Below are 15,936 nucleotides of genomic sequence, written 5' to 3' on the forward strand. Positions count from 1 at the left end.
ACAGCCCTACCTTTATTTTCACCATTCTTTCTACTAATACCAAACATCGCATCCTCCAGCCCAGTCCCCACTGCCGGTTGACTCTGACTCCCCATTGTGGCTGCGAGACTCGGACGAGATAAGCGCTAAGCCCGCACAACCCCTGCTACCTACCGCCCCATTTCCCTTCAACTAACGAGCCTTCCCCTCCATTTAGCTCCAACAAGGAACGCAGACAGCCTTTGCCGCTGCCGCTTGAATACTGCACTAGACGCGCTTCGCCATCCATTTTTCGAAGCACGTGTGTCGCTACAACCAGCCATTGCGGTAAGCATTCTTAAATTCTCTCGTCGACTAACCCTGGGCCGGCCCTTCACAGAAGCAACTCCTGACACGAGCCTCGTGTTCAGTGCATTATATGCCGCTGTCCATTCGCGTATTCTGCCTTTTGATTTAAATTTTCCCGCCCCATTTAGCCTCCGATGTACCACGGACAGCCTATCTAGTTGCCGCCCCGACACCGCATCAGACGCGCTCCCGTATCCATTGTTTTAAAAGCGTGTCACCCCCTAACTACCAACTTGGTAAGCCTGACCTCCTCGCTTGACTGTCTCTTGTCCGGTCACCGTCCCAGGCACCTCCTAATATGTGACTTATTTACAGATTCAATACCGATGCTGAACTATCCACAGTCAGCTATTTAGACCTTGATGTACCACAGACAGCCTATCTAGCTGCCGCCCAGACATCGCACCAGACGTGCTCCCGCATTCAAGCGTGGTTCTCTCCCCCCCTAACTACCAAATTGGTAAGCATGACCTCGTCGTTTGACTGTCTCTTAACCGGTCATCAACCTAGGCACCTTCTAATATGTGACTTATTTACAGATCCAACACCGAGGCTGAACTATCCCGCCGCCCCGTTGGACGTCCGCCTTCCCACCAGAGCGGAACTCACTCCCGTGAAGTCGTAAATACTTCCAACCATCAATTGTTGTCATACCTTGACACAATTCACACTCCATTACCCCCTTTAGGTAATTATCACCTTCTTTTATAAACATCCAGGCTATGCAAATTGCACGTCTCTATCCAGTCACCACCACCATTTTCCTTTGCCGCGCACTCCATCACAGCACGACCACAGCTTCGCACACCAATTGCCGCATCGACGCATGAACCTTCCTTCATCGTTCCAAAGGTTTTATTGAATAATGAACTCACAAGTCTTGCCCAACATCAGGCACTCCTTCAAGCAACTGATACTTGCGGAACAACCCCCAGCATGATATCATCCATCACGAAATCTTCGTGCTGATACTCCATCACTGCCATATACACCACTAAATTATGGCATCGTCACTTACTACTTCCATCACCATCTGTCGCATGCGGCACTACTCCTGAGCACACATTTGCAGTTTGACTGTTGTCTTGTTTTTGAGTACTATCATACCTAATGCTGATTTTATGTATTTTATTCTCCCCTTCCTTCCTTCAATTAACGTCACTAGGCTTTACAAATCAAACCAGGCATTTTTTTGAAATATCCTATAGTCCTGATGATGATCCCATTATACTAGGAGCTTGGGATCGAAACGTCACGTCGACTTGTTATAATAGTTCCACACTGTACCGAATATGTAAATGTATTGTGGATACTATTTGGTAGAGCTTACTTAAAGTTGATTAATGTATTGTAAGCCCCCATGATCGCTCCAAAGCCTTTTTGCCTGTTATTACTTTGTATTTTCCTCTAATTTCTTGATCTTCCTTTTTCCTCTCTGTTGAAAACTCGGTACAGGATTGTGCCCTTGTTTCATCAGTCTTCACTATTCTAATTTTTTGATATTCAAGATTAAATGCTCCTCTGTCCGGCTGGACACAGGAGGAACTCACATAGGTCTCATTGAAGTCTATGTAGAATTAGTTTTCCTAACCAAGATTACGCTAGGGACTATTGTTAACAAAAACACAGAATTATACTGGGCATCCTCGAAACAGGAGAAAGGATAAAAGGCCTTGGGAATATAGAATCTCTACTAAACACCTACCATAAAAATAAGATAATAACAATAGCTCACGGCACTTTCTTTTATTACTCGGTGCCTAATGTTATTCTATCGTACAGTAATGTCACTTTACCCAGCTTCCCAGGTAAAGTGCAGCAGGCACCAGAGGCTTCAAGAGAGAGAAAGAGAGGGGGAGAGAGGGAAGGGTGAAAACGATGAGAGAGGAAGAAAAAAGAGTGAAGAGAAGGAGAGAGGGAGAATGGCATTATGGAAAGGGGGAGTTAGTGTGTGGAGGAAAAGGGAGCAGGGCTTGTTTGAGCATTTTTGCCAGGGCTGCGTTTGGTTCTCCAGTCCGGCGCTGGTAACATACATACTCGGCCTAAAAGTGCAAGGCTGCATCCCTATTAATGCATGACATCCAGAACGACTAGGCAGGCCACGGACATCCATGCTATTTTTAATTATACTGCACACCATAAATAAGGATTCGTTATTCAATACACTCGTTGTTAAGCATTCGTTGTTCAGACTGTTTCCCCTCACAGGCTTATGCTTTCATTACTGGTGCATTCCTTGATTTATTCAATGATGACGGACACACCTGGGTGGTACACCCTTCATTTACAGTATAATGAATGCCACTTTCTTCATGCTATGCAAAACTGAATGGCCACCCCTTCATTATTAATATGAGATGGATGTCGACATGAGCTTCATCGATGCTGATGATGACTTTTCCTTTGGTATAAGCTAAGATAATTTTGGCACACACCTCAGTTTATGCTGAGATCATTGATGTACTCCTCAGTGTATGCTTTAATAATCAGTGTACCCCTAGGTTCATGCTTTATGGAATAGCATCACCCCCTGGTTTATGTTTCAATGAATGGCGCAGCACCCCAGTTTACGTGTCAGTGATTGGGCAACCCCTCGGTTTATGCTTTAAAGAACTGTGCTACCCCTAGGTTTATGCTTTGATGAATGACACTACTTTGAAGTTTTATGCTTTGTTGAATCAAGCTACCCACCGGTTTATGCTTTGTTGAATGGCGCTACCCATTGGTTTATGCTGTGGACACAAGGGTACAACCCCTAGGTTTATGCTTTAATGAATGATGCAAACCTTGGGTTTATGCTTTAATGAATAGTGCTACCTCTGCGTTTATGCTTTAATGAATGGCGCTACCACTGGGTTTACACTTTGAGTGGTGTACCACTGGGCCACTGCTTTGATGAGTGGTGTACCACTGGGCTTATGCTTTAATGAACTGCGCTCCCCCTTGCATGTATGCATTGATAAATGGTGCTACCTTTGGGTTTATTCCTTGACCAATACTGATACCCATTGATATGTGCAATGATGACCAGTGCACATCTTGGTTCATGCTGGGATTAATGGTGCTCCCCAGGTTTATGCTTTATCATACGATGCACCCCTCAGTTTATTCTATGGTGACAAGTGCACTCTAGCTTTTACACTTCACAGCGCAACCTAGGATTATGCCATTCCTCGGTATTCTCATCAAAAGCAGAGCCTCTATGTTCTAACTTAGAACACAGAATTTCACTTAGAGGAAGGAAACGATTACTGCACAGGATCGAGGGTACCTGTAGTGTATAGCCAATTTGTGAATGCCAGACCCATTGATTAGTTCGGAGTCTAGTGTGTCTTGGGAAATATGAGTTTCTTTTGAATGGGTTTCTTTTATGGGACCATTGAAATAGCTTGCTATATTGTGTATATATAGATTTGTACATTGAACTTGTTCACATCGCTAACTAGTGCTTTCTATTGGAAAGGGTAGAGCCAAAGCAGTCTTGCTTAGTACCCTAGCCCTCTTCAGAAGTCAGACTTCCTTGGCAACCCAGAAAATCTCTGAAATAATGTATGAGTTTTCTTTTATGAATGCCTAGAAGAACTGAACTTTTAGTCCATTTATCACAGAAATAGTGCTGAAAATCGCACCAAAAAGATGCCAATTTTAAAAAAAAATCTTCCCGGGGAGGAAACCCCCCCGAACCCCCCTTATTGCCGTCGGGCTGGCTAGCTGCGCTCGCTCGCATACTTTGATTTGTTTTGCTTATGCCCCACCAGTTTAAAATTCCACCAGCTGCCCCTGCCCGCAGGGCAGAGCAAATGGCTTTGATTGGTACTCACCCAGCGATACCACTTGTGTTCTATCCGTAAGGAAGGATTGCAGGAGATTCAGAGCCTTGCCCCGAAGTCCGCATGACCTTAATCGGTCCATCAAGAGGTCATAATGGACCGTATCAAAGGCCGCGGATAAATCTAGTAGGATCAGGGCGGCCTTCCCGCCTAGATCAACTACTTTCCTGATCTCATCTGTTGTTTTTATGAGTGCTGACTATGGCCACTCCTGAAGCCATATTGAGTTGGATCCAGAGCCTGGGTCTGATGGAGAAAGGCACCAAGTTGTGTGTTTAGTGCCTTTTCTATCAGTTTTGCTGGTAAGAGGAGCCGTGAGATTGGGCGAAAATTATTTGGGTCGTTCGGGTCTAAATTAGGCTTTTTCAGTAGGGTTAGAACTGATGCCACCTTCCAGAGCTTAGGGAAAAGCCCAGTATCAATCATATCATTAAAAAAGGGCGTAAGTGCCTGGGTGATGGGTTCCACCACTAATTTGGCTACAGCCACCGGACAGGGGTCATATGGTGACCCTGATCTAGCCGCTTCAAGAAGGCTACGTGTTTGGTCCGTGGACAAGTCCTCGAATCTATCAAGGACGCTGGAGGGAGCTTTGGAGCGCTTAAGGTCCTCCTTCTCTATGATACTTCCTACTGCAGTAGATCCGTTAAGTGCCGAAAAAATCACATCCACTTTATCCAGGAAGAATTTGGCAATATTTTCGCAAAGTTCCTGACTAGGCTGCACTGTAACAGGGTGTGGAGAGGAGATATCTAATACTGTTTTAAATAATTCTTTGACTGAGTTTATTGCCAACTCAATTTTACTGACAAAGAATTTTTGTTTAGTGGAAAACAAAAGTTGCTTGTAGTTCGATAGACCATTTTTATAAGCTGTCCTCTCCACTTCCTTATATTCTTTCCTCCACAAGCGCTCAAGGCGTTTACACTTGAGTTTTTCTTTTTTCAATTCCTCTGTAAACCAGGGGGCGGAGGGAAACGATCTCTTAGGCACAATACTAATAGCTGGGGCGAGTTTGCAACAGGCGTTCTCCACCCATTTAGTATATGCGATCGTCCCTTCCTCCACCCCCAAATTCGTTTGTATAGTCGTTGAGGTGAGAAGTTCCTGGAACGCATCTCCATCCATTTTGTTCCACGGTCGGATGTCAATTTGTTTCTTAACACCTGCCCCCGCTAAGTGCTGGGCCTTGAGGGTTAACTCAAACTGGACAGCCGCATGGTCTGTCCAGACAAGAGGTAGCACACCCGTAACCTGGAGACCTGGATATTTCGAAAAAATGCCATCCAGAGTATGTCCAAATGAAGGACAAATCAACAAAGCTATTAAACTCGTCCCTCTTGAAACCCAAATAACAGTTTGTCCTGATACACATGTCTACAACGAAGTAACAAGTGATCAACTGGTTCCAGCAATTTCAACGAATCCTGATGCAATTCCAACCATTGACAGAACTGCCTCTGGCTGTTTTATGAACTTTGATATGTTTTCTGAGGATCCCATCGAACCTGAAACGACGCCAGCACAAAGAACTTTCAAAGAACAAGCAACAGACTTTTTTCATCTCCTGAAAAAAACTTATCTGGTTTCACCATGGATTGAACTATGGATTGTTTTGGGAATATTCTTCTTTGTACTTTGGTTAGCCCTGGTAATAACTCTCAGTATGCTGATAAATGGAAGATATATTCAAATGGACACAGCAAGTAAAAGAGTGAACTTACTTCTCCAGCCACTCAAATCCTCCCATCATGAAGCAAGAGACTTGTCAGCAGTGAACATCACAACCGTTCCTATACATGATGGTATAGTTTGGGACAGAACTGAATATGACATTTTTGGCCCATTGAACATTTGAAGATTCCACACTTATTTAAAATTTCATTAAGTGACTAATTCTATCCAAGTGGTCGAAAATGGCTTTTTGAAATATCTTCTAGCCCTACCTACGGCAGCCCCCAACTATGCTTGTCATCTGGAACTGGGTCTCCCATATGTCACAGACCTGGTGAGAATACAGCCTCTGTTATTATGGCACAGGATTTGGACATCTGAACACACAGTTCTCACACAACAAATCATTCAAGATTGTATGAGCTTAGATAACGCACATAGATCCAGGTGGTTAGACTACATTAAAAAATTCTTTACTGATCTTGGCCTAGAAAATTACTATAAAGACCCGACCAAGATGCAGCTACTAGCAAGAAAAGCTTTTCATAAACTTTGCCTAAACCACCTTGAAGAGCTCAGACTCAAATTAGAGGTTACGAAACAAACAACTAGACACTGTTTATTAGTTCAGTCGGCATTTGGTATCCAGCCCTACCTGACATACAACATAGCCCCCTATGAACAGTTCCTCTTAGTCAGGTTCAGATTGAACTTCTTTTACCGCCTGGTCACCTTTCCGTTTAAGAATAACTGGGATAAAATATTGCCATCATGTCCCTGCGACGGGACATCATCCCAGTCAACTCTTCATACCATCCTTTTTTGTAAATACTACATGTATCAACGGAGGAAACTATTAATCCCCCTATTAAAGCGTAGGGGCTTTCGCACATGCCGCCCAGCTTTATTATATTTACAGTTACTTGAGGGGGAAGAGGTGGTTTACATTGTCTCGAACCTCTTGCAATACATTGTGCGACATAGACCCAACCTAGGGTAAAACTGCGAAACGATCATATTATACCTGTTCAATTATGCTACTTTTTGTATAGCCACTCATGCTAATTATTCAGGAAATGCTGCAAATATACATGTCAATGAAGGAGATGATTTTAAATTTTTTGTATTAATGTGATGAACTTACTGTTTTTTATGTGATGAATTTTATAATGCGTATACTTTTGTAATAATATCTTTTATGGCTTTTTATAAATTGCCGAATAAAGAAAGATTGATTGATTGATTGATTGACTTTATTACCTCTAGTACCTTTTCTGATGATTGGGACTTCGAGACTGTTAATAACATGATGTCTGATCTAGGGATATCTGCAGTATTCACAAATCATGAATATTTAGAGGGTTCATCAGACTTTGAACAAATGTATTGTTATAACCACTATGGTCATCATTTCTTGCATACATCTGCATCACCTAGAAATGTATTTATGTATTACCAATGGGAACATTGTCCTACACCTCCAAAGAGTTGTTGGAAAACTTTTGCAATGAAATTTCCATATTTTTCAGGCTACAATTTGTCTAATCCAGAAATGTTTTACTTTAAAAATATAAACAAGACAGGAACGAAAAATATGTTAACCAATACGAAACAGATTTATTCTGCAGCCTTTATTGCCCAACTGTCTAGACAGGGTTTCGACTTTTGGAAGGACAACATTGAGACGAAATCTGTCTGGGGTACAAAAGATTGGCAAGTACAGGGGGTAGAAGCTTTGTTTAGAGCCTGTATCATCCCTGAGCAAATTATGTTTTTGAATGACACTGTCCAACAAACGTCTTGCCTTGGGTTAGCCCAAGTTTCATATATGCCGGTGGCACAAAAACCAGCTACTGAGTGGATCATACATGGTAAAATTACTCTGCCTTTTACAACTTTCCATTTTCAGTATTGCCTAAAACATATACCAGTGGGCAAATATGAAAGGTTGGGTAAAGGATACATCAAGACATCCTGGGATTTACCTTACACACATAGATGTTGGAGTGGGGAACGTGAAGTGTTTCTTAGCGGTGAAAACTGTGAACACGCACCAAGCGGTTCTCTCCTTTGTCAGGGTATTAACTTACATGGGGCCTGTGATAGTTCCACTACAAACTTATCCTGTCACCTGCAAGGTTCACCGGCTGCAGTGATTAATCAAATTTTTGGCCAACTTTCTAATGGGAGTTACATTATGTTGAATGCTCACAGCTGCTGTGGCATGTTGCCAGGTATTCCATATCTAGTTACGGTTACATCCAGGGTCACTTGCTGTATGTAAGTCTTGTTTCCACAAATAGACACAGTCAGGGAGTCGCCTTTATGGCCTTCACTGAACATCTCTTCCATACGAATTGATACTCTAAGCAGAATGAAAGCCATTCTTTTACAGAAAACAGTGCCACTGACCTCAGCCAAAGAAACCTATGTTCTCCAAGTCGCAAGGACTTCTGCAGAGATGCATACCCTTTTGTATACAAACTGCCATGTACATTTCTCAGAAATGTTAGGTCGTATCTTAAACATGTCTGATACGAGCGGTATTATACATGCATTTAAGAACGTATGTGCAGGACTGTTAGCACCTTTTCAAGCAGTCCTCGGTATATTTCAAAACTTTGTGCACTCTGTGTTTGGCGGACTGCCGCTCCTTTAAGCACTCGTTACAGGGATCCTATTTTTGCTCCTACTGCTACAATATGGCAATCCAAATCACCAGCGACACCCAATTCACCATGGAGAGAGCTCTATTGGAGATGAAGTGTCGTGAGTGCATCGTCCAAATTTTGGGTTTACCTCGTCTACGAGAATTAAACACCACATGGTTTCTGTCATTCAGACCAATCTGGCAAGATTGCATCTTACCTCTTCTATGCTGCCTGCTCTGCGGTGAAGAATGCGGGCTAGACATCTGTCCAACACTCCCATCAGCCATGCCTACGGATATCGATAGGCTGCTGGACCAGGTAACAGCCCATGCTCTGTGTTGTCCCCAGCGGCTACCAATCCTGATGACGGCATTCATTGAGATCTCACAGACGCAAAGTGCTACTGCTGAGGTACGAGAAGAAACATGAGGCAGGCAGGTAACATCTGATTTGAACATTGCTGATTCAACCAATTCTGAAGGTGATAGTTCACATCTATGTGCAGTTAATCTTCTAAACGAGGAATTCCAACTTCCACCTACAACAGTAGACAACTTTTTGTCTACAGGATTAGAAGATTTCCTGTTTTCTCCAGGCCCACACACTGACTTTTGATTCAGGCACACAGTGTTCCGATGAGACTCTGAATGTGGCCTTCATTCTTTTCAGACAAGGGACTAACTTTGGAACTTTTTTCCTATGATTAATTTTTCTTTCTCCCAAATTTGTATTTTTTTTCATTTTTTGGCACAGTAATCTGCTTATAGTAGAACTATTCATAGAGAACAGAATTCTTTGAAAATCTTCCAGGGACATTATGCCACCTTGTCACATCAACAATTGATTTGTGTTAACTTGATATGCAATGGTTTCGGCCCCTTTTTCTTCTGTATTAACGAGCCATTTCATCAAGTGTATATATTTCTGGTTCATTCTTTTTAGCATTTCCAATGCACACATATGCTTAGAATGAAATATTGCTTTTAATATGTACAGCACCATATGCATAGCAATGGTTTTGTAATGCATTTTTAGGACATATGTTTTTAGATATGTTTTAGCGATGTGATACTCTCTTTTAGATATGTTTAGTATGTTTGGAATTTAGTAATGTCATTCATACAAAACTGGAGTGGGTGTTGTGTGTAGATTTAGATTCCGTATATAGTTTTCCCAATTTATGCCCTTATATAGGTACAATTCATATTGCCCTTATTTAGGCATAGAAAATCCAGCGCTTATTTAGGCATTGTCCATGCTAACCAAATACAGGCATGGTCTCCTACATCCTTCAATCCACGTCACAAAGAGTTCTTGGAAAACCAGACTCTTGAGCCTTTAGGAATTTCCCTTGCTTGGATATTGATTTCTCCAAAAACTCATTTATTATGCATGAACATCTATTCTTTAGGGGTTCATTCATGATGTTCCGATGCCCGACTTTTACATCAATACAGGCATTCCTAAACACCTTCAAGATATAAATATACCTGCACTTGCCCTGGCAAACCACAGTTCCAGTACGGTCCAGTTCAACTGCCTACTTGCGGTTCGCCATGGCGAGTTCGGAAGGAGATCGAGTTCCCGCCTGATGCACTGACCAGACGCTGTCATCCTCCTCGCAGAGAATCCAGCTCCAGTGTTTCTGACTCCCCTTGCGGGGTGTTAGAAATCGAGTCCCGGAAAGAGATTCCAACCTCACAAATTCTAAGGTATGGAGCAGACTAGAACTTACAGAAACTTTTGGCAACTCTTGGCAAAACTAAAACTATAGCTAGCTAAACTTTAGAAAACAGCACCTACTTCTTACCTCGTACTACACTTAGGTTAGGTACACTGGGGTTGAACTATTTAGAAGCATCAGATGAGTATTCACATTTTAGCCTGTGTTATTTATGTATGGATTTTATGAATATATGTCATAGCTACAAACCATGTTATTGCAGTGTTATTTTACTGCTAACCCTGTACGTATTGTACTTTGCATCATGTCTTACGATTGTAGCAGTTCATATCTCTTGCATGAGAAATAGGATTGTTCAATAAACCCCTTTTTATTGAAACACCCGTCTCTCTATTTCTGTGCAACTCTGTAGAAACGAAGCATGCACGATTGACTAAGTGAAACTTATCTATTGTTTCCACGGTTCTGAGATTGTTCCGACTCTAAGGGAAACAAAGTTGTCATGTTTATGCGGTTGTCAGAAACGGATCACTGACATAATATAGAATCCCACAATATCGACCTGCCAAAATATCGTTGACAAAATATAGAAAGCAAAAATATCGAATTCCTATCTACAAACAGGTAAGTATAAAAATATTGAATAAAAAATATCGTTGTAAAAAATATAGTTAGTCAAAATATCGAATTTTTTAAATGTCTTAAAAGTAATGTAAAAATAATAAATATAATTAACAAAAACCTACTTAAAAATACTTAAATAACCTTAATTACAATAAATAATTATTGTAAGTTAAAAATAAACATACATTTTTATTTTTTAATACATATATATATTAACGTAATATTAATAAAAAGTCATCAAAAATTTTAGCGCAGGATAGCGGGAGGGTAAAATTTACTATTACCACTCCAGTGAGTGCAACAATAGGGAAAGCGTTGGATAGTGTAGGGGTAAAAATTACTATTCCCTCTCCAGAGAGTGCAACAGTAGGGAAAGCGTTGGATAGCGGGAGGGTAAAATGTACTATTCCCACTCCAGTGAGTGCAACAGTAGGGAAAATGTCAGATAGTGTAGGGGTAAAAATTACTATTCCCACTCCAAAGAGTGCAACAGTAGGGAAAGCGTTGGATAGCGTAGGGTTAAGAATTACTATTCCCACTCTAGAGGGTGCAACAGTAGGGAAAGCGTTGGATAGCGGGAGGGTAAAATTTACTATTCCCACTCCAGTGAGTGCAACAGTAGGGAAAGCGTTGGATAGCGTAGGGGTAAAAATTACTATTCCCACTACAAAGAGTGCAACAGTAGGGAAAGCGTTGGATAGAGTAGGGGTTAAAATTACTATTCCCACTCCAAAGAGTGCAACAGTAAGGAAAGCGTTGGATAGCGTAGGGGTAAAAATTACTATTCCCACTCCAGAGAGTGCAATAGTAGGGAAAGCGTTGGCTACCGTAGGGGTAAAAATTACTATTCCCACTCCAGAGAGTGCAACAGTAGGGAAAGCATTGGATAGCGGAAGGGCAAAATTTACTATTTCCACTCCAGTGAGTGCAACAGTAGGGAAAATGTCAGATGGCGTAGGGGTAAAAATGACTATTCCCACTCCATAGAGTGCAAAAGTAGGGAAAGCGTTGGATAGCGTAGGGGTAAAAATTACTATTCCCACTCCAGAGAGTGCAACTGTAGGGAAAGTGTTGGATAGCGGGAGGGTAAAACTTACTATTCCCACTCCAGTGAGTGCAACAGTAGGGAAAGCGTTGGATAGCATAGGGGTACAAATTACTAATAAATACATTTACTAAAACATACTTAAAAATACTTAAATAACCTTAAATATAATAAATAATTAATGTAAGTGAAAAAAAACCCATACATTTTTATTTTTTACTACATATATATATTACGTAATATTAATAAAAAATCATCAACATTTTTAGCGCAGGATAGCGGGAGGGTAAAATGTACTATTACCACTCCAGTGAGTGCAACAATAGGGAAAGCGTTGGATAGTATAGGGGTAAAAATGACTATTCCCACTCCAGAGAGTGCAACAGTAGGGAAAGCGTTGGATAGCGGGAGGGTAACATTTACTATTAGTAAATAGTAGGGAAAATAATAATTTAATATTTTATTAAAAATAAAATAATTAATAATACCAATAAAAAAGTATTAAAATTAATTACCGATCACAGCATATTTAATAATTAACTAATTATCAACCAATTAATTTTTCAATACCGAAAATTAATAAATACAAATAATACCAATTAATAATTATTAATTATCAATATACAAAAATAATTTCAATAATTATTTATTTACAATTAAATTACTTCCCACCATATTCCCCTATAAACCCACAACCCACTACAAATAATACATTACAATTAACATAATTATCAATTAAACAATTAATACAAATTAATTACCAATTAATACAAATTAATTACCAATTAATAATTAATCAACAACCAATTAATTTTCAATAGCAAAAAATGATAAATAATAAAAAAATACTAATTAATAATTAACAGTAAATTAATTATCAATACACAAATATATTTTCAATAATTACTTAATTATAATTAAATTACTTCCCACCCTTTTACCCTATAAACCCACAATCCGCTCTGAATAATAAATTAATACAATTAATATAATTATCAATTAATCAATTAATACAAATTAATTACCACTTAATAAAAAATAATTACCAATTATAAAAAATGAATTACCAATTAATAAATTAATTGCAATAAATTATCAATACCAATTAATAATTACTTAATAACAATTAAATTACTTCCCACCCTATTCCCCTATAAACCCACAACCCGCTACAGAAGTAAAACCCAAAATTAAATTAAAAATAATTAATAATTCCTAAAAATTATTATTTAGGTGCCGATTCCGATCCGGTAAAAAATTTTCCCGTACGACTCGTATCCGTATATTTTTACGTACGAATCGTACAAGTCCCGTCCCACCGGTGAAGTACGATTCGTACGTCAAAAATACATACGAATCGCATCGGGAAAAGGTCTACGAGATGTACCCGGACAGTTTTACGGACAAATCGTAAAACTGAAGTCCGAGCGCACGAGTACGATCTGTACCGCCCTTCCGAATACACAAGCGTATGTAAAACGTCCTGTACGTAGCGAACTCTGTACCACTCGTATCCCGGGTAAACTTGTGCCCGGGATACGAGCTGTACAGCCCCCCCTCCCCCCGCATATGTCTGCATGTACCCCCGTATGTCAGCACCGTACCCCCGTATGCCAGCACCGTAGCCCCCCATGTCTGCACCATACCCCAGCCCCGTACTTGGATGCGCCGTACCCCAGCCCCGACTTGGACGCACTGTACCCCAGCACCGTACCCCAGCCCCGTACTTGGACGCACCGTACCCCAGCCCCGTACTTGGACGCACTGCACCCCAGCCCCGTACTTGGACGCACCGTACCCCAGCATCCTACCCCAGCCCCGTACTTGGATGCACCGTACCCCAGCCCCGTACTTGGATGCACCGTACCCCAGCACCGTACCCTAGCCCTGTACTTGGACGCACCATACCCCAGCCCCATACTTGTACGCATCGTACCCCAGCACCGTACCCCAGCACCGTACTTGTAAGCACCGTACCCCAGCCCCGTACTTGGACGCACCATACCCCAGCACTGTACCCCAGCCCCATACTTGGACGCACCGTACCCCAGCCCCGTACTTGTACGCACCGTACCCCAGCACCGTACCCCAGCCCCGTACTTGGACGCACCGTACCCCAGCCAAGTACTTGTACGCACCATACCCCAGCACCGTACCCCAGCCCCTACTTGGACACACTGTACCCCAGCACCGTACCCCAGCATCGCGTATGTACAGACCTTACAACAACATTGCGTATGCGAGCACGGTACAACAACTTCGCATATGTACGCATCTTACATATGCGAAAACTACTCGTACTGAACCAGGACACTGTAAAACAGCACAAGGAGGGTCAATTCGACTCGCACAACACCACAAAACACGTCTACAGTAGAAAAAACATCAAAATGACTGACCTGGCACATCCAAACAGGCAAACAGAGGCCCAAACTCACAACCACCTCTTATAACACACCCACCAAAATTTCAAACTCAGGCACACCCACAAATGGACCAATAAAAAGGGCCCACACACACAAACCATGAGCCTTTACAACAGACTCACTGCAGCTACAGAGCACACCCCAACAACTGCACCCATACACCTTAACATATACACCTTCACACAAACTCCTTCACACATACCCCCTCTTCACATTCCCACACACACCTTCCCATTCACACCCACACACCCACAACCATCCACACCCTCACCCCACACCATGCCCACAGACAAGAATCCAAAGTTCACAAGGGAGGAGCTGGACATCCTTGTCAACGAAGTCATCAGAGTCGAGCCACAGCTCTTTGGAACATTGGTCAGACAGACCAGCATAGCCGAAAAATCACGCCTGTGGCAGAGGATCGTCGATAGGGTGAATGCTGTTGCACCCATCAGAAGGACCAGAAATGAATGCCAAGCCAGGTGGTACGATCTGCGGAGGGCAGTCAAGCGGAAAATGAACGAGGACTACGCTCAGAGCAACATCACTGGAGGTGGGCTGCCCCGCATACCGGTACATTACCATCTATGGGAAGAGAAGGTGATGGCCCTGCTACCGCCAGTGGGAGTATACGGACTCGAAGGAGTTGCAGAGCCTGGTGAGTACACAAACAACTTACGTAACATGGGGGTAATGGCATCCACACCCCAACTACACCAAATGCACGCAGCTACCCCCAAGCCCTCACCGGACACAACCACACTCAAAAACAACGCTCATGCCACTAACATGTGTATGCCCCATTCACAAAGCAAGGCCATGCCATGTCCCAGGCTACACAAAGCACTAACCCAAGACTGGATGTCCGGGATGCTGGGAGGGTGGGGCTCACAAAACACATTGTTCAACTCTGAATCAGACACCATTGCCCTCAGCCCATATGGCCCAGGGACATACCCATGCACCATGCTCAATGCACAGGGACTGGAAAAGTACTGACAAGGTAGCTGACACTTGGCCCTGCTGTAGGCAGCACAAGGCCCTCCTGTGACCACTGCAAACTCAAACACCAACACAACAAGCTCAGACATCTAGGACAGGAACTCACACTCACTGTCATGGCAGCATGCTCCATGGGGGGACAGATACATCACCTGGGAGACCCACTGTCAAATCACACTACACCCACCAGCAGGCCCTGTCACACACACCCCTTACACAAGCATACACCCCCGGGGCAGGCAATGGATTTACCCACTCTCACAATGGACATGTGACACAACAAGATCAATCCATAGCCAAAGAAGCATCCAAGCCAAAAATCTACATGTCAAACACTCATGAGAACATATCAATCTGTCCCCCGCAACATACCCATCCACAAGTGAACAGTGAGGAGAATGCTAGGCACATCTAACTACCTGGAGGGACTGTGCTAACTTGAATATGTATGAAACATGGATGTCGCATGAAACAGCATTAACATTGTCTCTCTCTCACACACAGGGCAACCTCATGGATCTCCCCCAACATTGGGGGGGAAGAATCACAGTCCCAGGCTCGGAAGGAACCTGAGCCCACTGACAGTAACGCCTCTCAACACTCCGCGGATGACCCCAACCCACCTGGACCCTCTGGTGTCCAAGCCCCTGCAGCACCTGCTTCAGGAACATCT

This window comes from Triturus cristatus, chromosome 8 (assembly GCF_964204655.1).
Source record: "Triturus cristatus chromosome 8, aTriCri1.1, whole genome shotgun sequence".
In the NCBI taxonomy this organism is placed as follows: Eukaryota; Metazoa; Chordata; class Amphibia; order Caudata; family Salamandridae; genus Triturus; species Triturus cristatus.